This window comes from Alosa sapidissima, chromosome 5 (genome assembly GCF_018492685.1).
Source record: "Alosa sapidissima isolate fAloSap1 chromosome 5, fAloSap1.pri, whole genome shotgun sequence".
Taxonomy (NCBI): domain Eukaryota; kingdom Metazoa; phylum Chordata; class Actinopteri; order Clupeiformes; family Clupeidae; genus Alosa; species Alosa sapidissima.
The window spans coordinates 20,457,973-20,481,124 of NC_055961.1; the positions used below are offsets into that span (position 1 = coordinate 20,457,973).

The 23,152-nt window shown below is 42.2% G+C and overlaps 1 long non-coding RNA gene across 1 annotated transcript; it reads left to right on the forward strand.

The window, feature by feature from the left end:
- The first annotated feature begins 948 nt into the window (after positions 1-948).
- LOC121708819 lies at positions 949-18,859 on the forward strand. Its single transcript, XR_006031771.1, has 4 exons — positions 949-958; positions 6,527-6,532; positions 15,120-15,128; positions 18,784-18,859. It is a non-coding gene; the product is annotated as an uncharacterized LOC121708819 (long non-coding RNA).
- The last annotated feature ends 4,293 nt before the right edge of the window (positions 18,860-23,152 follow it).

Consider the following 23,152-nt stretch of genomic DNA (forward strand, 5'->3'; position numbering starts at 1 on the left):
AGCAGCCCACTGTACCCACAGAGCAATGGGTTGGCTGAAAAGACTGTCCAGACTGCCAAAGCCCTCATGGACAAAGCGCGTGCACAGGGGACAGATCCTTACCGCAGCTTATTGGAATACAGAAACACCCCGGTTGATGGACTGAAGTCACCAGCGCAGCTGCTGATGAGCAGGCGCCTGCGCTCAATCCTCCCGGTCACTGAAAGGCAACTGCAGCCAGAGCTTGGCTGCAGCTTGCAGCCACGCAAGGCGGTGAATTAGGATGCTATGATCAATGGTGTCAAATGCCGCACTCAAATCCAGAAGAATAAGGATTGAGACTTTGTTTGAGTCAGTAGCCAGTCTGAGATCATTGACTATTTTTACTAGAGCCGTTTCTGTGCTGTGATTTGATCTAAAACCTGATTGGAATTTTTCAAGGATACTGTTTTCAAGCAACTTTTTCAAGTACTTTGCTTAGGAACGGTAGATTTGATATAGGCCTGTAGTTGCTCAGATTGGTATGGTCAAGATTTGAGTTTTTAAGTAAAGGTTTCACAACAGCGGTTTTAAAAGCAGTTGGAAATATACCTGTTTCTAATGAGGTATTTATTACCTTGAGAATAAAGGGAGCTAAGCTATCATATACTTTTTTGAGGAATCTAGTAGGGATTGGATCTAACACACATGTTGAGGAGCCGGTTTGAGTTATAATTTTACCAAGCTCAGATTGAGTAACATTGCTAAAGGACCTTAATTTTGGGGGGCTGTTTTTGGGTGTACTATCAAACATATTACTTGTGTTACCAATAGCCTCCCTTATAGAAATGACTTTGTTTTTGAAGAAGTCTGCAAATTCTTCGCATCTTAGAGAGGATGCCTGACTGAGTGTATCAAAAGGTGTTTGATGCAATAGCCTATCAATGGTAGAGAACAACACCCTAGAGTTTCCACTGTTTTCAGCAATTACCTTAGAGAAGTGGTTCCTTCTCTCATTCCGAATAGCTCTATTATAATTTGCTATTTTTTCTTTTAGAATGGCACTGTGAACCTGTAACTTAGTTTTTCTCCATGTTCTCTCAGCTTTTCTACATGATCTTTTTAGATCATGGATATTTTCATTCATCCAAGGTGTCAGTTTGCTACAGGGCCTTTTTTAAGTCTTTAAGGGTGCCACTCTGTCAAGCAGAGCGCCTAATTCACGATTTAGATCCTCTACCATTTGATCAATGGGATAATGTAAAATATCTAAATTTATGGAGTCTATAAGAGCTATGAACTGCTGTTCTGCTCTAATGTCCAAGAGTCGCGATTTGATTGCAATTTCGGGATGATTTTTTGGAGTATGTAGTACTACATTAAAAGATACACAATAATGATCAGATATATTTATATCATTTACTGATAAGTCTGTGACTTCTATCCCTCTAGAAATGACTAGATCAAGGGTGTTGCCAAGGTTGTGGGTGGGTCCTGTAACATGCTGCTTTAGCTCTAAACTGTCCAACACATTAAGGAACTTACTGGCTTTAGCATTAGTTGTCTTATTGACATGAAGTCGCCATTTACAATTATCCGATCATAGCTAGTGATGATGAGCGACATAAGTTCAGAAAACTGGTCGAGAAAGCCAGTCCATAGTTTAGGAGGGCGGTATAAGGTTAATAGAAGTACAGCTGGGTCAGCCTTCAGAGTGAGGGTAATATACTCAAAGGAAGCGAATTCGCCAAAGTTGACTCTAGTGCAGAGGTCTCAAACACCCGGCCCGCGTCCTGCCCAATTCCGGCCCGCGACGTATGACAAAATAATAATGTAATCCGGCCCTTGAGGCTATTAATTGCGACAAACAACGATACTGATTAAAATAGACGATAGATCCAGGTACGGTGACAAATCTCATTTGTAGGCCTACTCTGCGCCACTATGTGCAAGACATCCAGAGCTTGATTCAAACCCAAAATCGCTGCGCAAAGTTTTCAGGAAATACTTGTATTGCACGCGAGAAACACAAAGACGTGCATTTGTAATGACGCGGAAGCGATGCAGGCCATAGTGTTGCAGAAATTAAGCAGAAATAGCCAGGCCTACACCAAATGCTGAAAAACGTTCACGTGTGTTGAAGTCTTAGGTAAGCTATGTTATTCACCTATTCTAATTCTAATTCTGAAGGAGAATATCCTTTTGGAGATTATGATCGATCGTCTATGACAGTGATAGTCACGGTGCGTCTGTGAATGGAGGTGCGTGTATACAACGGTGTCCACTAAGCATACCATGCTTGTTTCAACCCTCTGCCCAACATAGCTTGGAGGTTGCAGTGGTAATCGTGATGATAGTGTCCGTAATGGATGTGGTACAGACAGCAGGGCTAGTAGAAACAGGGCTCTAAAGAACTACAAAGTCACCCGCAATATGATGCGAACTTCTGGGTAGGCTACTGCAGATTACCCGCGATAGGAACTGTTTGACCAGAAAACTTTATTGTAGGCCTATATTGTAGTAATCTATTACTAAACCACAACATCTTAGGTGTTGGTATACATCTTAGGTGTTTTTCTGTTAATTTGTTATGTGGGTAGTATGAAAAAAGGAAAGTAAACCTGCTTAAATATGTTCATCCAGTATTTACTGAAAGGTACATACAGTAATTTGAGGTGCTTGGCATCCAGTGACAAATTAGATGGGTACATTTACCCCCTTCATAAACTTTTGTTTTACTCAAAGATTTTTACATTTACAGTATAACTTTATCTCTGACCACTTTCAAGCCATGGCCTTTTAAATGTTGATATAAAAATCCAATGGTGTTGCTTTCTTAACCCTGATGCCTAGTTTGCCAGGTTTAAAAAAGTTATGAGAGGAAATATTTTTATTTGGTGTGAAACACACACACATACCTGTTTTTTATGTTTTTCATTTATTTTATAATTTGTATTAATATTTATTTTATCATTATTTTATTTATAAGCTAAGGTTGCTAGCACAGGTGTCTAAAACTAGATAAAAACACTTGCACTTTCTGTTTGCAGTTTTGTGTGGTATTTGGAAAAAAGAACATTGCATTTTCAGAAATAGCCGGCCCTCCAATCAGATGACGTTGGCAGAATTGGCCCCCAGCTCATTTGAGTTTGAGACCCCTGCTCTAGTGCAACTATATTTGTTTGAGAGAATGGAGGCAATTCCACCACCTCGTTTGCCTTGTCTAATTGAGTGGAAGAAATTATAATTTGGGGGACAAGTTTCAACAAGAACAACTTCGCTGTCTGAAGTCAGCCAGGTTTCAACAAGAAACAGAAAATCCAAATTTTTTTCACTAATAAAATCATTGATTGCAAAGGTTTTGGTAGTAAGTGCACCTATATTTAGTAAACCCATGTTAGCTGAAAATGCCTCTGGCTTTTGAGGAATATGCTGAGGTATGGAAAGAATATTTGTTAGGTTTCTAGTTTTAAATTTGTCTTTTCTTTTTACTGGGTAGAAATCAACGTTGGAATAGAACTATAAGCATATTGCATATAAGCATATAAGCATATAAGCTATTGCATAAAGCAGCTTGATCTATGGTAGTAGTATTGTATGTTACCCTGCAGAAAACATTCTCAGACCCATCCACATGTATAATGCCATTCGAATCAATACCTGGGGGCGTGAATCTGTAATATTTTCTACAGAATGTCAATGCCTCAGTGGGTTGTTTATGGGTTGTTTTAGGACATGTTTGAGTAGCCTACAGTATGCCTGTTGGCAGCCACTCTGAGTAGTCAAAGGCGATTCAAAACGAGTCAGAAAGGTCGAGAAAGAGCAACACCTCTAGCAGGCACAAAGTCTCCTTCAGGCCAATACTGCACACACTCATACACTTTTTTCCAAGCACAATGCACTCTTCTGAACTTATTACCCATGGACAATGTCTAATATTCATGTTTTCTTGTCTTGTTTTTTTTTGTCTTGTTTAGCTAACGTTACCTATGCTGCTCATCTTATTTTTGGGGGCTTTCCAAGAAAGCATGGCCTCACTCATTTCACCTTGCCCTTGGGTCTGCTTTAGCTTCATTCTGTTGCAGGATGCGGCTTCATCACATTTTATTAGGGGTCGTCCTTAAATCGGATATATTCTGTCTTGTAATCATGTACTTTCTCTTGCAAATGTCTGGTGGTGGCTATTATCTAAATTGAATCTTACTTTATTCATCTCCTCTTCGCTTTGTCTGTTTCCATGATGACCATCTAAACATTTCTGGTGGGTATCTTTATTTCTTATTCTTTGGGGGTAGGCTCTGCCATCTGCCGTCGCGAGGATCTGCAAGGGTCTGCACATTCAGTGACCTGGACCGAGGACGAGGCCTATGCCAAAGACTATCTTATTGTTGCTTATGTATTTTGTGTATCCTTTGATGGATTAAGACATGCATTAACTTTCATTATACCTCCCTAAGTCTTTCTGATAGAACATAGTAAATACATTTTCAGTCCTATGAAAATTACTGTACAATTCTTTTTGTCTATTGTCAATCAGCCTCAGTGAATTCATAAAGCACACGGTATAAATCAGTGAGGAATTTCCCCTTTGGGATAAATAAAGCATCCATCTATCTATCCCAACCTCTAGCTATAGTTAAATAAGTATCCTTAAACCTTTCCTTCAGTATACATATACTATACTACATATACAGTCTCTAAGTATAAATCTAAGTATAAGTGTAGGCTAGATATACTTAAACTCCTTTATGTATGCCAAGTATAAATCAATTTACCATTTCTATGATTTTTACACAAAAAGTTTAAGCTATGCATATTCTTAGTTAGAAATAAATAGACCCACAGTACATTTCACAAACTAATTTTGCTAAGGGAGTCACTACTCAGTTCCCTCTGTACTGAGCTCCCATAAAACCCCCAACAGCAAATTAACTAACACCCCATATAACCCTATAACCACTTAATTATAACAGTATTATCTAAATTATAATATAGCTATACAAATAACAAATGATACTCTAGGGCCAAGCAGCTTAGCACCACTTTCCATCAAATAACCCCTCAGTGCTAACAACAATTGCTGCCTTATACCATATGATTCTTCAACCCATTTGACAGGTAGAAACTAAATATCCCCAGAGATCTTCTGAAACCATCACTATCCCCATCATCTAGATTGTTAAATATAAAGTAGTAATCCAAAACGTTTTAAGTCAGTCAGAGTCAGTCTTTTTCAGTGTCGCCGTTATTTCAAATATTAACCATTTTTTGATTATTATCATATGTCAGTTGATCTTGGCTTATGCAACCAGTGATGTGGACAATACAAAACCCCTTTTCCAACTCTTAACAAAAACAGGACTATGTGGGAAGGCTATAACCATAGCCTATAGCCATAAACCTTTTCCACATAGCAGGACAGCTCTAAAACCAAATGACCTTGCCCAAACCACCTCTTCAGAGCTAAACAGTCACCTGTACCTTTAACTGTAAATGTACATGGAAACAATACCTGATCTTATTGTATATTAACACCCATAACACCACAAGGTGTTCACTCATACCACACATACTCATGACACACATACCACAATACACCAAACATATAACTGTAATATGAGTTATTGATAAACCTTATTGAGTTCCTGTATATGTCTAGAACATTATCCAAAGGATGCTTAAATTCAATTATTTTTCCCCAATAACATTGTGGTCCTCCATGAACTATAATCCATCACAAAATCTTTCTAAAGCATACCTAAGCTTCAACAATGTTACCATGAACCAAATTAACTTCAATACTGCTATCCAGTGTAGTAATGCCAGTTGCTGACCCAGCTTTAGCCTAATAATGCCAACAGCTATTTGAGCCTAATAATACTATGCTAACCTAGCCTAGTCATGCTAATAGCTAAGCTATTTAATTTAGACCTATTATTAATACTACTATCATAATTATCATATCCTTAACAATGCTAATTTAACAGTTGAACCTACCACCTACTGATAAGTTAATATATATCATTAGTGGGCTACCACTAATATAACCTATCAATTGCCAACATACTACTACTACTAATACATAATATATCTTAGTCAACACTGGACACAACAACACTTTTCCAACACCTGGAACCGCCATCAGCATTCATCCCAAATCCTGGATCTTAAAACTCTATATTTAACCATGACGGGCCTACTTATGCATCTGTCAGTTGGTCTACTCATCCAGAGCATAGCACAGATGTGATTTTTCCCACTAACTCTCTCTAACTTGTAATAATACTCTTATTATAAACAAGGCTAACATTAAATGACCTTTAAGCATAACAGAAACCTAAAGAGACTATTAACCAACCAATACACTATACATTATGGGACTACTACCATAGTGAATTATTTATACACGTAAGCTATATGACTAAAGTATGTAAACACTAATATAATTTGCCTTTATCCAGTATCATGAAAATCTTTTAACATAGAACTGTAGAGTATTTTAAAGAAAATCAAAAACTAGCAGAACTGTTTCTGTATCTCTCATTATTGCCAATTCAATTTTTAAAAGGTCAAAGTGACTATGACCGCCTCAGTGTCAAGCAATGAAGCTATTCCTCTTTTGCCTTGCCCATCTATTATGGTAATATTATATTCTCAGCAAGCAGCACTCCACTTCTGCGGACAACTGCCCACTGTAATTCAGAACCATTCTGTTCTGGCGTTACCAACCTTTCAAAACCATTTTCTCACTACAACATTCTCATTATCAACCATTTCTAATATTTTGATCATGGAAGACCAAAACATCCAACCCAACACTTTGCAGTATTAAACATTCCCCAAAAATCTTTCAAAGTGAAATATTTTCCAATATTTCCCAGTTCAACATGCCTTAACCATCTCAGACCTACATCCTTTGTCCCCAGCAGACCTTTGCTCTGTTTACACAAGCCCCCACCTTTGCCTATTTCAACCAGCAGCTCCTCTGCCTGGTATCACACACACACACACACAGCCTCTTCTCCTTAATCACACGTTATGCAAATATATGACGTCTTTTACCAATGCTCTGCCATGGACTTCTAATTCTACCAGCCACATATACTAAAAATCAAGTATACTTCCATTCAACACTTCTTTTAGCTTTACATCCACAACTTTTACACAACATTATTAAACATTATTCCAGGCACCAGGTGCCTTACTTGGCCATCCACTCGCTCTTGGAGTGTTTCAACTTCAACTTATTCAGACCTGATATCAGCTGTACTCAACTTGTTAGTATTATTTCCTCCACATGCAGGAAATGAGGTCTTCACATGCAGACCTGAGGTCTTCACATGCAGACCTTTCAGTTTTTCACATGCAAAACTGTTACTTTTATCTCTCTCATTCCTTCTCATGCAGGAATTGAGTTAGTTCTCCACATGCAGAACTTTAAGTTTTCCTCATGCAAAACTTCTTTGATATGGCTATAGTATTCCTTCACATGCAGGAATTTGCCTAGTTCTCCACATGCAGAACTTCTGATTTCTTTTGATTTTCCACATGCAAAATCATTTCCATTAGTGTACACACAAATGCTTACCATAATCTGCAGTATTAATCCCTTGGTCTTTGTTTTAGCAAGATTCTTTGACTGGAGGACGTTTTAGACAAGTATTCATAACTCAGTGTACAGCCTGATCAGAGGAGTCTAGCTGCTATTAAGCAAAAGTTGCTCACCTTAGTTTAAGTTGCGCATCAGCCTCTCCCCTGAACAAACCCTGGACTCTGAGATGATGCCTAAATATTGTCCTTTCCAACTCCTGGCTGGCTCGCCAATTATGTGGTGTCAAATCCACATTAAATAATACAACATCAAAAGAAGTCCGCACACCGTGGATGTATACTGCAGATGATGGCTTTAATGCACTCCGGAGCATTAGTGAAGCAAGCAAGTAAGTGAAAGCAAAGTAAGAAAGTGAGCAGTGAGCAATGTGAGCTACCATCCTCTGGCTGTTGTCCAGCCTTTATACCCCTTCAAGTCATCCCAGACAAGTCACTCTATGTTTACAGATAACTGACCAAGTAATATATGGTACTTCACCTTTGCCCTCTCATCCTGTTATTCCTACATTCTTTAGGTTGTGCCATTCTTTAGGTTTTGCTTACATTTCCTGGCACCAAACCTTGTCTATGCCATTTTCTGCCAGGCCTGCTCTTTCACTTAAACCAGTCTTCCTTTCCCACACTGAACATACTATAGACTTCAGTTTCACAAAACAATGATATTACACAGAATAAAGATACTACATAAAAGATATATAAACTAAAGATATATTTCAATAAAAGTCACGACACTTGCTACGCGCCTGGCAATCTGCCCGATGCATGGAAAAAGTTTTGCCTGTAGAGCGGATGTTCTCCGGACCAGGCGCGCCTGCAGGTGTACGTCCGTACGCACTGTGCGTACCATCAGGCTACTCAAAAACGAGAGAAAATTGTGTATGTGTAGTGAATGTGACCGGCATAATTCACCTTTGTTATTAAGTGTGGTTCTACACACCGTTTATATTAAACACAGCACTTTGTTCTGTCTGTAGTCACTTCATGTAAGTATAACTGTTCAGGGATCGTGGTCCCTTTAAATGTTATGAATGTGTGATGACGTGTAGCCCCATGCCTGTTTTGTTGCTGGACAGCACCATTTTAGTTTTCAGTGTTTTTCCTATGAAAATAAACGACACACACATTTGTGTGCTCAACGTGAGAAATTGTCTCTTGCGATTTACTGCAATTTCCACATGTGTGTGTAATGTGTATTCACACCAAATTGGCCCACCATACCTTCCCAACTATGCACAGTATCCCATTAGCTGCATGCCATCATCAGGCTATTTACAATTTTCTATTACATAGCTTAGTGAACACGTTATCAAAATTAACGCGCGCACATTTTGTTTGAGCAGGAGACAGAATACGCACGCAGGCATGCAACTAGCTACTAGTTATTTTCTTTTACTCGGCTATCTATATATGGTTATCAGCACACAATGTTGATAATAATTAACTAATTCTAACTAATTCTAATCTAATCTAGCTAATTCACTCAATACTCATCATGCATATCACAAGTTTAAACAACGAAAACAGAAAGTATGGAGTCAGCAAAGCTAAAGGAGTTATTCCAGATGGGCAAGAACAAGGTAGGCAATTGGTGTGCTTGTCAGAACGTTAGACTGCATTACAGCTGTTTAAAGCCAGACATCACGGTATGCTAGAACAAAACAAGGTAACTTTAGCCTGTATAGGGCTGTATCAAGTTGTCCAAATGAATAGGTAATTGTAGACGTTGTTGTTGTATTATTGCATGTGGATGCACGGGGCAAATATTATCCACGTGATTATTTTTTTTTTTTTTTTTTTTGCGCGGGGCTGGGGGGGGGGGGGGGTGGGGCGGGGGGTGATGGGTGTGCGTACCATAACATTAATTCCTGCAGGCGCCCCTGCTCCGCTACACAGCAAACGACAGGAAGAAAAGTGCAGCTATCTACTTCTATGGATTGGCGAAAAAGGAAGGGAATGGATATATTTAGCACATGGACACTTACAGCAGATGAAAGGAAAGCACTCAATACGTACTACTACAGGTTTGAAGCGTATGTTAAACCCAGAGCAAACCCCATTTTCACGCGGTATAAATTCCACCAGAAAGTACAGTGGGAGGGTGAAAATTTCGACCTGTTTGTAACCGAGCTAAGATTGCTTGTGAAGGACTGCAATTTTCCTAACAGTGACGAAATGATTAGAGACAGAATCGTCTTTGGCACAAATTCTCCTAAAGTGCGTGAGAAACTGAAGCCACACAGACTTAACGTTAGAGAATGCTATTGATATTGCACGGACATATGAGCTGTAGCAGCAGCAGCTAAAGACCATGCGTAGTCCCACCAAAGATGGTTGATTACGAAGATACTTCATGAGAGGCCATTTCCTGTCCCTGGAAATGTATGCAAATAGGGTAGCAGTACACGCCCCCGCACATTTATGCAGTGATCGGGCTCTCTTTTTAACATTGAGGTCTATGGCAGAATCCAAGAATTTCCCAGAATTTGTCATAGCCTTATTTTTCTGAGCAATGGATGCACATTTCGGACACGGTATCATGATCTCCAAACCCTCCTCCCTATTTCAGTAGAATGTCGTGATAGTATGACCCTCCAGTCGAGAGAAAATCAACATTAATGAAGGTGTACACCAAGTTTATTTTGTACTCCGGCTTGTCTGGCGTGGAACCGAGGCGTTCAAACGTAAGTCATACGTCAGTGACACGCCCCTGTGCAGGCGGGAACTGAACCAGAGCCCGTCTCTGACTGAACTCCACTTTGCCCTCATAGACATGAACTAGGACGATCTTGCTACGCATTCATTATCTTTGGCATAGCTAACCAGTCAGCTCATGCAGTTAGCAGAAAGCCGTTCAAATCCGAGCATACATGTTATGGACGCACAACAAACTGGACTGACCCTAAAAATACAGTATGGAACAAGGAATGTGAAGCATGGAGAACACGGAAGCACAGAGGAATGCCCAGCCAAAGGACGCCAATGCAACAAATGTAAGAAGCTCAACCATTTTGCTAAAGTATGCAGGACACACACACAGCAACCAAAGACCAAATACAAGCCCAAGAGAGTGCATGTTATCTCAGACAGAGGAGCAGCCACCAGATGAACCGCCAAAGAACAGGCATATGCAAAGGTGGAATTAGGGGAAAAGAGGCACAAATTGAAATTCAAAATAGACACGGGTGCCCAAGCCAACATAATACCAGCAGACACATTCCACAAAGTGTTTGGCAATAAAGTGTTAAGCCCACCAGACAGTAATATCTCAGGATATGGTGGACAGAGGCTCGTAGTGGCTCGTCATGCAAACTCGCATGCAGATATGAAGAACAAATAGTCATGCTAGACTTTGACATAGTCCGTGCAAGAAATGCACCTCCTGTTTTGGGAATGTGAGCATGCCTAGATCTGAACATGGTAAAGCTAGTACATATGGTCAACGCACCGCCACACACTAGCATCACAGATGAGTTTGCCGACGTATTTGAAGGCATTGGACTGTTTCCTGGGGAGTGCACCCTTCGCCTCCAACCAGCTGCAACACCAGTGGTGTGTCTGCCTCGCTGTATCCCGTATGCCCTGCGAAGCCGACTCAAAGACGAACTAAAAGAAATAGAAGAAATGGACATTATACAGAAAGTCACAGAGCCAACTGAGTGGGTAAATGCCTTGGTGGTGGTAGAAAAGCCCAAAACTGGGAGGCTTAGAATATGTTTAGACCCCCGTTCCCTGAATAAAGCTATTCAAAGACCCCACTATCTGCTCCCCACCCTAGATGATGTCACACCAAGACTAGCTGGTGCACAATACTTCAGCGTACTAGACGCTAGGTCTGGGTACTGGGCAATAAAACTCAGCCACAAGTCATCCATCCTCACTACATTCAACACCATCTACATGTATGGCAGATATCGGTTCAAGAGGCTCCCTTTCGGGATCATCTCGGCACAGGATGAGTTTCAGAGGAGAGTCGACGAGGCTTACAAGGGACTTCCAGGCATCACCGCCATTATGGATGACATCTTGGTGTATGTCCGCACCAAAGACGACGAGCACGACGCCAATCTGCATGGCATGCTGGAGAGAACGAGAGAGAAGGGCATAAAGCTGAACAAGGATAAAAGTGTCATCTGTGTGCCAGAGGTGAGTTACTTTGGGCACAGGCTGACACGAGAAGGCATCCGACCCGACCCCAACAAGATCAAAGCCATAAAAGACACGCCCCCCCCCCACGCAACAGAGCAGAGTTGGAGACCATATTGGGCATGATCACTTACCTCTCAAGGTTTGCCCCCAAACTCTCAGAGGCCACAGATCCACTCCGAAAGTTGCTAAAGGAGGACAATGAATTTGTAAGGGACTCAAACCTTAACAGCGCATTCACACTGGTAAAAGACCTCATAACACGGGAGCCTGGCCCTGTTCTTACATACTTTGATCATACCAAAGATGTGAAACTACAAGTTGATGCATCCAAATGCGGCTTAGGAGCAGTTCTGCTCCAGGGAGAGAAAACAGAACTATGCACAAATTGAAAAGGAACTCTACGCAGTGCTCTTTGGATGTAAGAGGTTCCACCAGTACCTATATCGACGACAGGTAATCGTTGAATCAGATCAAAAGCCGCTAGAGGCAATCATGCGAAAGCCACTGGCAGCTGCACCGCCCAGGTTACAACGCATGATACTACAGCTGCAAAAGTACGATATCACCATTACACACAAGCCTGGAAAGCAAATCCCAGTTGCGAACACTTTGTCCAGAAAGCCAATTGAATGCAATGTCCAGTCACTGAGTGAAGGTATGGACTCACAAATACACACAGTGATCAGCAGCGCTCCGGTGAGCGACAGGAAAATGGCAGAGATCAGAGCTGCAACAGCCCAAGACAACCAGCTCTCAGTACTGACACAGGTTACCCAAGACGAACAGCTCTCAGTACTGACACAGGTTACCCAAGACAAACAGCTCTCAGTACTGACACAGGTTACCCAAGACGAACAGCTCTCAGTACTGACACAGGTTACCTTAGCAGGGTGGCCTGAGTCAAAGACAAAATGCCCATCTGCTGTCACAGAATACTGGAATCATCGTGATGAGATCTCCAAGTCAAACGGCATCCTGCTAAAAATAGAAAAAATCATTATACCACACTCACTCAGGGCTGCACGCATACACTCAGGACATTTAGGAATGGAAAAGTGTAACAACGGGCAAGAGATGTGGTGTTCTGGCCCGGCATGGGGAGACAAATAGAGGCGCTATCCTGCAACATCTGCCTCGAGCGAAGTAACTCCGCCCCAAAGGAGCCAATGATTCCACATTCCATCCCTGAAAGGCCTTGGCAGGTAATAGCCACAGACTTATTCACATGGAACAACACTGACTACATAGTGGCAGCTGACTATTACAGCAGATATTTTAAGATAGAGAAGATCACCAGCCTCACCTCCACAACCATCATCCAAAAGCTGAAAGCCATGTTTGCTAGGTTTGGAATACCTCAGACCATAATCAGTGATAATGGACCTTGCTACAGTTCACAGGAGTTCCGTGCATTCGCTCATGCATGGGACTTTGAGCACATTACAAGCAGCCCACTGTACCCACAGAGCAATGGGTTGGCTGAAAAGACTGTCCAGACTGCCAAAGCCCTCATGGACAAAGCGCGTGCACAGGGGACAGATCCTTACCGCAGCTTATTGGAATACAGAAACACCCCGGTTGATGGACTGAAGTCACCAGCGCAGCTGCTGATGAGCAGGCGCCTGCGCTCAATCCTCCCGGTCACTGAAAGGCAACTGCAGCCAGAGCTTGGCTGCAGCTTGCAGCCACGCAAGGCGGTGAATTAGGATGCTATGATCAATGGTGTCAAATGCCGCACTCAAATCCAGAAGAATAAGGATTGAGACTTTGTTTGAGTCAGTAGCCAGTCTGAGATCATTGACTATTTTTACTAGAGCCGTTTCTGTGCTGTGATTTGATCTAAAACCTGATTGGAATTTTTCAAGGATACTGTTTTCAAGCAACTTTTTCAAGTACTTTGCTTAGGAACGGTAGATTTGATATAGGCCTGTAGTTGCTCAGATTGGTATGGTCAAGATTTGAGTTTTTAAGTAAAGGTTTCACAACAGCGGTTTTAAAAGCAGTTGGAAATATACCTGTTTCTAATGAGGTATTTATTACCTTGAGAATAAAGGGAGCTAAGCTATCATATACTTTTTTGAGGAATCTAGTAGGGATTGGATCTAACACACATGTTGAGGAGCCGGTTTGAGTTATAATTTTACCAAGCTCAGATTGAGTAACATTGCTAAAGGACCTTAATTTTGGGGGGCTGTTTTTGGGTGTACTATCAAACATATTACTTGTGTTACCAATAGCCTCCCTTATAGAAATGACTTTGTTTTTGAAGAAGTCTGCAAATTCTTCGCATCTTAGAGAGGATGCCTGACTGAGTGTATCAAAAGGTGTTTGATGCAATAGCCTATCAATGGTAGAGAACAACACCCTAGAGTTTCCACTGTTTTCAGCAATTACCTTAGAGAAGTGGTTCCTTCTCTCATTCCGAATAGCTCTATTATAATTTGCTATTTTTTCTTTTAGAATGGCACTGTGAACCTGTAACTTAGTTTTTCTCCATGTTCTCTCAGCTTTTCTACATGATCTTTTTAGATCATGGATATTTTCATTCATCCAAGGTGTCAGTTTGCTACAGGGCCTTTTTTAAGTCTTTAAGGGTGCCACTCTGTCAAGCAGAGCGCCTAATTCACGATTTAGATCCTCTACCATTTGATCAATGGGATAATGTAAAATATCTAAATTTATGGAGTCTATAAGAGCTATGAACTGCTGTTCTGCTCTAATGTCCAAGAGTCGCGATTTGATTGCAATTTCGGGATGATTTTTTGGAGTATGTAGTACTACATTAAAAGATACACAATAATGATCAGATATATTTATATCATTTACTGATAAGTCTGTGACTTCTATCCCTCTAGAAATGACTAGATCAAGGGTGTTGCCAAGGTTGTGGGTGGGTCCTGTAACATGCTGCTTTAGCTCTAAACTGTCCAACACATTAAGGAACTTACTGGCTTTAGCATTAGTTGTCTTATTGACATGAAGTCGCCATTTACAATTATCCGATCATAGCTAGTGATGATGAGCGACATAAGTTCAGAAAACTGGTCGAGAAAGCCAGTCCATAGTTTAGGAGGGCGGTATAAGGTTAATAGAAGTACAGCTGGGTCAGCCTTCAGAGTGAGGGTAATATACTCAAAGGAAGCGAATTCGCCAAAGTTGACTCTAGTGCAGAGGTCTCAAACACCCGGCCCGCGTCCTGCCCAATTCCGGCCCGCGACGTATGACAAAATAATAATGTAATCCGGCCCTTGAGGCTATTAATTGCGACAAACAACGATACTGATTAAAATAGACGATAGATCCAGGTACGGTGACAAATCTCATTTGTAGGCCTACTCTGCGCCACTATGTGCAAGACATCCAGAGCTTGATTCAAACCCAAAATCGCTGCGCAAAGTTTTCAGGAAATACTTGTATTGCACGCGAGAAACACAAAGACGTGCATTTGTAATGACGCGGAAGCGATGCAGGCCATAGTGTTGCAGAAATTAAGCAGAAATAGCCAGGCCTACACCAAATGCTGAAAAACGTTCACGTGTGTTGAAGTCTTAGGTAAGCTATGTTATTCACCTATTCTAATTCTAATTCTGAAGGAGAATATCCTTTTGGAGATTATGATCGATCGTCTATGACAGTGATAGTCACGGTGCGTCTGTGAATGGAGGTGCGTGTATACAACGGTGTCCACTAAGCATACCATGCTTGTTTCAACCCTCTGCCCAACATAGCTTGGAGGTTGCAGTGGTAATCGTGATGATAGTGTCCGTAATGGATGTGGTACAGACAGCAGGGCTAGTAGAAACAGGGCTCTAAAGAACTACAAAGTCACCCGCAATATGATGCGAACTTCTGGGTAGGCTACTGCAGATTACCCGCGATAGGAACTGTTTGACCAGAAAACTTTATTGTAGGCCTATATTGTAGTAATCTATTACTAAACCACAACATCTTAGGTGTTGGTATACATCTTAGGTGTTTTTCTGTTAATTTGTTATGTGGGTAGTATGAAAAAAGGAAAGTAAACCTGCTTAAATATGTTCATCCAGTATTTACTGAAAGGTACATACAGTAATTTGAGGTGCTTGGCATCCAGTGACAAATTAGATGGGTACATTTACCCCCTTCATAAACTTTTGTTTTACTCAAAGATTTTTACATTTACAGTATAACTTTATCTCTGACCACTTTCAAGCCATGGCCTTTTAAATGTTGATATAAAAATCCAATGGTGTTGCTTTCTTAACCCTGATGCCTAGTTTGCCAGGTTTAAAAAAGTTATGAGAGGAAATATTTTTATTTGGTGTGAAACACACACACATACCTGTTTTTTATGTTTTTCATTTATTTTATAATTTGTATTAATATTTATTTTATCATTATTTTATTTATAAGCTAAGGTTGCTAGCACAGGTGTCTAAAACTAGATAAAAACACTTGCACTTTCTGTTTGCAGTTTTGTGTGGTATTTGGAAAAAAGAACATTGCATTTTCAGAAATAGCCGGCCCTCCAATCAGATGACGTTGGCAGAATTGGCCCCCAGCTCATTTGAGTTTGAGACCCCTGCTCTAGTGCAACTATATTTGTTTGAGAGAATGGAGGCAATTCCACCACCTCGTTTGCCTTGTCTAATTGAGTGGAAGAAATTATAATTTGGGGGACAAGTTTCAACAAGAACAACTTCGCTGTCTGAAGTCAGCCAGGTTTCAACAAGAAACAGAAAATCCAAATTTTTTTCACTAATAAAATCATTGATTGCAAAGGTTTTGGTAGTAAGTGCACCTATATTTAGTAAACCCATGTTAGCTGAAAATGCCTCTGGCTTTTGAGGAATATGCTGAGGTATGGAAAGAATATTTGTTAGGTTTCTAGTTTTAAATTTGTCTTTTCTTTTTACTGGGTAGAAATCAACGTTGGAATAGAACTATAAGCATATTGCATATAAGCATATAAGCATATAAGCTATTGCATAAAGCAGCTTGATCTATGGTAGTAGTATTGTATGTTACCCTGCAGAAAACATTCTCAGACCCATCCACATGTATAATGCCATTCGAATCAATACCTGGGGGCGTGAATCTGTAATATTTTCTACAGAATGTCAATGCCTCAGTGGGTTGTTTATGGGTTGTTTTAGGACATGTTTGAGTAGCCTACAGTATGCCTGTTGGCAGCCACTCTGAGTAGTCAAAGGCGATTCAAAACGAGTCAGAAAGGTCGAGAAAGAGCAACACCTCTAGCAGGCACAAAGTCTCCTTCAGGCCAATACTGCACACACTCATACACTTTTTTCCAAGCACAATGCACTCTTCTGAACTTATTACCCATGGACAATGTCTAATATTCATGTTTTCTTGTCTTGTTTTTTTTTGTCTTGTTTAGCTAACGTTACCTATGCTGCTCATCTTATTTTTGGGGGCTTTCCAAGAAAGCATGGCCTCACTCATTTCACCTTGCCCTTGGGTCTGCTTTAGCTTCATTCTGTTGCAGGATGCGGCTTCATCACATTTTATTAGGGGTCGTCCTTAAATCGGATATATTCTGTCTTGTAATCATGTACTTTCTCTTGCAAATGTCTGGTGGTGGCTATTATCTAAATTGAATCTTACTTTATTCATCTCCTCTTCGCTTTGTCTGTTTCCATGATGACCATCTAAACATTTCTGGTGGGTATCTTTATTTCTTATTCTTTGGGGGTAGGCTCTGCCATCTGCCGTCGCGAGGATCTGCAAGGGTCTGCACATTCAGTGACCTGGACCGAGGACGAGGCCTATGCCAAAGACTATCTTATTGTTGCTTATGTATTTTGTGTATCCTTTGATGGATTAAGACATGCATTAACTTTCATTATACCTCCCTAAGTCTTTCTGATAGAACATAGTAAATACATTTTCAGTCCTATGAAAATTACTGTACAATTCTTTTTGTCTATTGTCAATCAGCCTCAGTGAATTCATAAAGCACACGGTATAAATCAGTGAGGAGGCAGTCAGATAATAACTAAAGTAGCAGTCAGATAATAAAGACAACCAACCGATCTAGTCTTGTGTCTTGTTGTTGTCACAGATGTGTGTCATAACAAAGCTTCCCAGCTAGCACGGGGGCAGCCGTGGCCCACTGGTTAGCACTCTGGACTTGTAACCGGAGGGTTGCCGGTTCGAGCCCCGACTAGTGGGCCGCGGCTGAAGTGCCCTTGAGCAAGGCACCTAACCCCTCACTGCTCCCCGAGCGCCGCTGTTGAAGCAGGCACTGTGCCGGGATTAGTGTGTGCTTCACTTCACTGTGTGCTGTTTGTGTTTCACTAATTCACCGATTGGGTTAAATGCAGAGCCCAAATTTGAAGTATATATACTTATATATACCATACTTATAATTGCAGGTGCATCACATATCTCTCAGCACGCAACTCAAGATAATGGGACAAAGACAGAAAATGGTCCCTATTGAAAGAATTGTGAATAAGCATTATAGTCTACTGTATTTCTCTTGTCCTATGCAAGCATCCCTTGTTTATTCTTGAATGATTATAATTCAATAGGGTCTGTCTAGAGACCTTTTGGGTTATCCTCAGGTGTGACTTTCTATTGTATACTCTGTGGGAGCACACCCCCCATGGCCATCAACATTTGGCCAAGTGTAGATTGGGGTGCTCCTAATTAACTACCGTCTTTGGAGGAAGGACTCTCTGAGATTAGAACTCTGAGTTAGAAGTAATCATGCCTTCCATTTAATGCTATAACTTGCATAAGATTTAGACTTGATTTGAAAGTGTTGTGAATCAGAATAATTTCTGTAAATGTACATACTGTGTACTTCTTATGGTCATTTGTGATTTTATTGTGTATCCCTTGTGTCTGTAGCCTGTGTATCCTTGAATTCTATCTGGAGCCTATCTCCAGGTGTGAAAACATAGGCCTCTAAGAGACATCCCAGAACAAAGAGTAATCTGACCTGATGAAGGCCTAATCCTCATCCTCCCTTTCTATTGCATATTCAAACTGGGTTGGACCTAGAGTTCACTCCTTCTTTTGTTTGTAACATAAAGTTAGTATACACCTCTGTGTAGTTAGAGAATACTGGTGAAACCCATGATGGGGTGACACAAAACATGCATCTCTCCCTTGAGGGGCACTGGCCCCTCATTGAAAAGAATAAAAGATAGAGAGAGAGATAAATAGATACTTTATTGATCCCCAAGGGGAAATTCAAGCATACAGACATCACACACAACATGCACTTACAGCAAAAATGGAGTATAAGTTATAAGTATAAGGATAAACATATAACTAAACTCCACTGTACAATAAAGACAGTAGAAGATAAGAAAACTAACAAAACTAAATACTAAATACACTATATAAATTAAATTTTAAAAGTCCAATGTGCTTGAGGGTGATCAAACATAAGACGCTTGTAGTGACAGGGCCGGACTGGTAAGGTGCTAAAGGGAGTGAGTGTCATGGTGAAGGTGCAAAAAGTAGTCCAACCATAGTCCTTAAGTTATGTGTGTATGGCAAGGTGCTCAAGAGAGAGAGTGTCATGGTGAAGGTGCAAAAAGTAGTCCAACATTAGTCCAACAGTGCAACAGTGCAAGAATAAGGTCTAGAGACCAGCATAAATAATATGGACAAATAGGAGAGTAAAGTATAATGTAAGGTAATATAAAAAAACTATGTCAGTGCAAGAACAGGTTGAGGTAATAGGGTTATAGCCATTCATTCATTCAGTATTGTAGCAGAAGCCTGACCGCAGCCATTGATCATGTGTGCTAATATAGCATGAAAAACAGTGTAGCAGTAAAACAGTAGTGAAAACATCAGGCTGTGTACATTAGTAAAACAGTAGTAAAGCAGTAGTGGGCAGTCAGTACTCAAACATGGAGAGGGTGGAGAGGCAGACAGACTAAGCAGAGAAGTCTATCTCTCCTCTTCCCTTTAGTGAGGCATTGAACAGTTCAACGGCCCTGGGGACAAATGACTTCCTCAGCCTTTCAGTTGTGCATGGCAGTGAGCGAAGTCTCCAGCTGATCAAGCTCTTTTGCTTTTTAATAGTGCTGTAGAGTGGTTGACATTCATTGTCCAAGATGTTGATCGGTTTGTTCAGGGTCCTTTTGTCAGATATTGAAGTGATGCACTCCAGTTCAGCTCCCACTACAGAGCCAGCCTTCCTTACCAGCCTGTCAAGTCGCCCAGCATCCTTCTTTGTGCTTCCTCCCCAGCATACCACTGCATAGAAGAGGACGCTGGCCACAACAGACTGGTAGAACATCCTGAGGAGCTTGCTGCACACATCGAAGGACCGCAGCCTCCTCAGGAAGTACAGCCTGCTCTGTCCTTTCTTGTAGAGTGCATCAGTGTTGGCTGACCAGTCCAGTTTATTATCCAGGTGGAGACCCAGATACTTGTAGGTGCTTACCACCTCCACATTGACCCCATCAATGGAGACTGGTAGCAGAGCGGGCGGAAATCCACCACCATCTCCTTGGTCTTTGAAGTGTTGAGTTGAAGGTGATTGAGTTTGCACCAATGGACAAAGTCCTCCACCAGGCTCCTGTACTCCTCCTTTTGCTTGTCCCTGATACACCCCACAATTGCAGTATCGTCAGAAAACTTCTGCATGTGGCATGACTCAGTGTTGTAGCAGAAGTCAGATGTGTACAGGGTGAACAGGACTGGAGAGAGCACAGTTCCCTGTGGCGCTCCGGTGCTGCTGATCACAGTGTCAGAGAGACAGTTCTTCAGTCTGACGAACTGTGGTCGCTCGGTCAGGTAATCTGTAATCCAGGTTACCAGGTGAGCGTCCACACCCATCTGCAAGAGCTTGTCTCCCAATCTGAGGGGCTGGATGGTGTTAAAAGCACTTGAGAAATCAAAGAACATGATTCTCACAGCACTTTTCCCCTTGTCTAGGTGAGAATGTGTCCTGTGTAAAAGATAAGTGATGGCATCGTCCTTGCCCACTTTCTCCTGGTATGCAAACTGTAACGGGTCCAGTGCATGGCGTACCTGGGGTCTGAGCATACCTAAGACCAGTCGCTCCATTGTTTTCATCACATGTGATGTTAGAGCGACAGGCCTGAAGTCATTAAGCTCACTGGGTGTGGTTTCTTGGGGACGGGGGTGAGACATGATGTCTTCCACAGTGTTGGAACTTGTCCGAAACGTAGACTCTAGTTGAAGATGTGCTTCAGTGGCTCCCCCAGTTCAGCAGCACAGGCCTTGAGCAGCCTTGGACACAGTCTGTCAGGCCTGGCTGCCTTACGAGGATGAAGTTTTTTAAAAAGATAACTTACTTGATCAGCAGTAATGATGGGGGGGATGAGGGGAGTGGAGGGGGAGGAGGAGGAGGGGTGCTTCTGAGAGGGTTGTCGTGTGGCTAGAGACTGATGGCCGTTGGCTGAAGCCATTGTTGCCGCACTACTCGTGGTCACCATGTGGGGGAGAGGTGCGATAGCCTGATCAGCAGTGATGATGGAGGGGGGAGGGGAGGGGAGGGGAGGGGGGCAGCATGTGGGGTCTGTGTGTCTGATGGCTGTTGACTGAAGTCGTTGTCACCTCGTTGTTCGTGGTCGCCATGTGGGGGAGGGGTGCAATATCCAGTGATGGTGGGGGTGAGTGTTGCACTGGTAATGAGGTGGGGTGGGGGCTGGGGGATGACCACCTCCTTGATGTCCCTGTCAAGGTTGCCAGAGTTTAAAAGCCTGGATCCTGATTTTCCATTGTCTTGACTGAGTCTTAAGAGAAATATGGTAGTAAAAAATATACTATCACTATTGAACATTCCCAGGAGCTGTTTGTTAAAACCATGACATCCTTCATCTGCACTTAAGGGAAAGAGAACGAGAGTGATTTTGTGCCCACAGGCATGTTGGTACATGATGGACTTGTGATGGGAAGGAAAATTATTAATGTGATTGTCATGAGCATTCTCTCTCCCTGGCAACAACCTTAATTGATTCAACTCTCTGCCACTCTGCTCACTCTCTCTCTACTCTGCCTAACGAGCTCCACCTGGCTCCGCCCTGCTCTGCTCTTGTTACCTGGCCAGCTGCGCTGCATTTCCCACTCACCATCCTCACCTTGCCCCACTCTGCTCTAATTACTCTGCCAGCTGCACTGCATTTCTCCACTAACCTCTCCCAGTATATAAAGCCCTGTTTTTCAGCCAAGCCCTGCCAGATCGTCGCCAAGCCCTGTCAGATCGTCTTCAAACCTGGACCAGTAGCCTGCCTGTCTGCCTGTCTGCCTGCCTGCCTGCCTGCCTGCCTGCCTGCCTGCCTGTCTGCCTGTCTGTCTGTCTACTCTGTGGACTCCTACCTGTGATTCGGATCCTTTCTTGACTGCCTCCCTGTTCTACCGCCCCGGTTATCCCGACCTGCCTTCCGGATCTTCTCGATTACTCTCCGATCTTCAGCCCCCCCGGTAACTCGAATCTGCCTTCTGTCCCTCACCACGTTTAGTGCCTAGCCCTGGTCTGTACTACTGCCTGCTGTTCGCCTTGCTGTTGTGTGTGTGTGTTCCCCTGAGCCCCGAGAACCCCTGGCACTCCTAGCACCCCTGGAACCGGAACCTCCAAGACCTCACGTTTCTCTCACTCCTCTTCCCCTGAACCCTTCAATAAAAGACTCTGAATTTGAACTTGCGCTCTTGGGTCGTCTTCTGTCCGTGACAGTGATGATGAATGACCACAGCGAAAAGGGGTCTTATATGACCATGAAATAGATCTGTACACGTGTAGAAATCATATTTGTCACATGTAATACATGCCTGGTAAGTCTGAGGCAGTGGAAACTCATCTATGGAGAAGTTTCAATGAAACAGTAACTTTCAAATATAGGAGAGAAATTCTCTGAATTTCTCCTGAAACCAAGGGCTAAAAAACATCCCATCGTTACTAGTGAGGCAGGATGCAGGCATTTGTGCCTAATCAACCAGTGGAAAGCAATCACTTTATAGTAAATTCCCATTTGGCAAAATTAAATGAACTTGCCAAACTGTAATCATGGACCCTCAATCCCGGCTGTAAGATAACACCAATCACACTCACAGACACACACACAGTCACACACACACTCTCTCACACACACACGGCAGTGCTCCCATCTGATTTTCTCCACTTTCACATCTAATACAGAAATAAGCCACAGGAGGACAGTGTTTTTATTTGTGTGTGTGTGCGCGCGTGCGTGTGCATGCTTGTGGGTGTGTGTGTGCATGTTTGTGTGTGGTGGTGTGTGTGTGCATGTCTGTGTGTTTCAGGTGCGTCTGTGTGAAGACAGAATGACACAGAATACCATGCAGCACGTGGTCAAGGAGGACACAGTTACCCTCTCCTGGTGTGTGTGTGTTTGTGTTTGTGTGTGTGCGTGTGTGTGGACACAGTTGCCCTCTCCTGGCTTCCCAGCTCTTCCAGACGAGCTCTCTTCTCTGTCCTGATTAC